The sequence below is a fragment of the Athene cunicularia genome (assembly GCF_003259725.1).
Source record: "Athene cunicularia isolate RWA chromosome 23 unlocalized genomic scaffold, athCun1 chr23_part1, whole genome shotgun sequence".
NCBI classification, from domain to species: Eukaryota; Metazoa; Chordata; class Aves; order Strigiformes; family Strigidae; genus Athene; species Athene cunicularia.
Genome location: NW_020799130.1, coordinates 4527793 through 4528764, shown reverse-complemented (window position 1 = coordinate 4528764; position 972 = coordinate 4527793).

The following is a 972-nucleotide window of genomic DNA, read 5'->3' as shown; positions in this document are numbered from 1 at the left end:
GGCCCGTGTGGTCTGAACGACCCTGTCGGCTGACGAAGCCCTTTGAAACGCTACAGCTGCTGCGCTGGGCTGCCGCTTGTTTGCTCTCCGTGTGCATGCGAGGGCATGCCCTGGGCCGCTGCCCTGCGTGGGCAGTTTCCTCCCGGTTTTTGAGCGTGGTTCTCTCACCTGGCCAAGAGGGAGAGAAAATATTACATCTAAGTGTCGAATGCGGGTGCTAAATTCCCCCCAAAACATCGGAGCCCAACACAACCCAGTGCAGGAGGGTGCAGAAAACCACCAGCGGCTGCTCCCGACTGACCTGTCCCTTTAACATGGAGGTGTTACTGCGCAAACTACCGCTCCCAGGGTACAGCGCTTTGTTTGAATGTCCAGGCTGGGAGCCCGGCCGGGAGCACGGCGCACGCCGGGGTCTGTAGTTTCCTCACAGCCCTGACTCTGTGGGGAAGGGGAGTGGAGGGAGGGGGACGAGGCACGAAAGGGAAACACCCCGAGACTGCTTGGCTGCTGGCACTGGCCTCGTAAAGGCGTGGGGCGAGGAAGAGCCGCTCGTCCTGCCTGCACTCGGCTGCGCTTCGGGCCTCTGGTGCGGTTCTCCGTCGCCCTTTGTGCGAGCAGGCCCCGGGAGGGTGGCTGCTGCTTCGGGCAGGGGGCTGGCAGCTGCCTGCTGGTCTCCCCCCCACCCGGTGTGGGCCCGGGGTGCCCCAGGCCGGGAGCGGTGGCACCGGTGGGGGGGTCAATCCCAGCCCCATTAGCCGAGGGAGAGTTGATGGTGGCGGCGAAGCGCCGAGTCCGGACTCTGCCCCCCGGCCCCACCTGGGGAAGGGGCCACGCTTAAAGCCTGAGGCCCCTGGGCCTGGCCCCACGCCGGCCCGGGCCTGGCCGGGCAGCGGCGACACCCGCGAGGGGACGCGCAGGAGGGTGCCGGGGCACGGGCTGTCCCCCCGCGGCGCTCCCGGGCCGGGCGGGGCG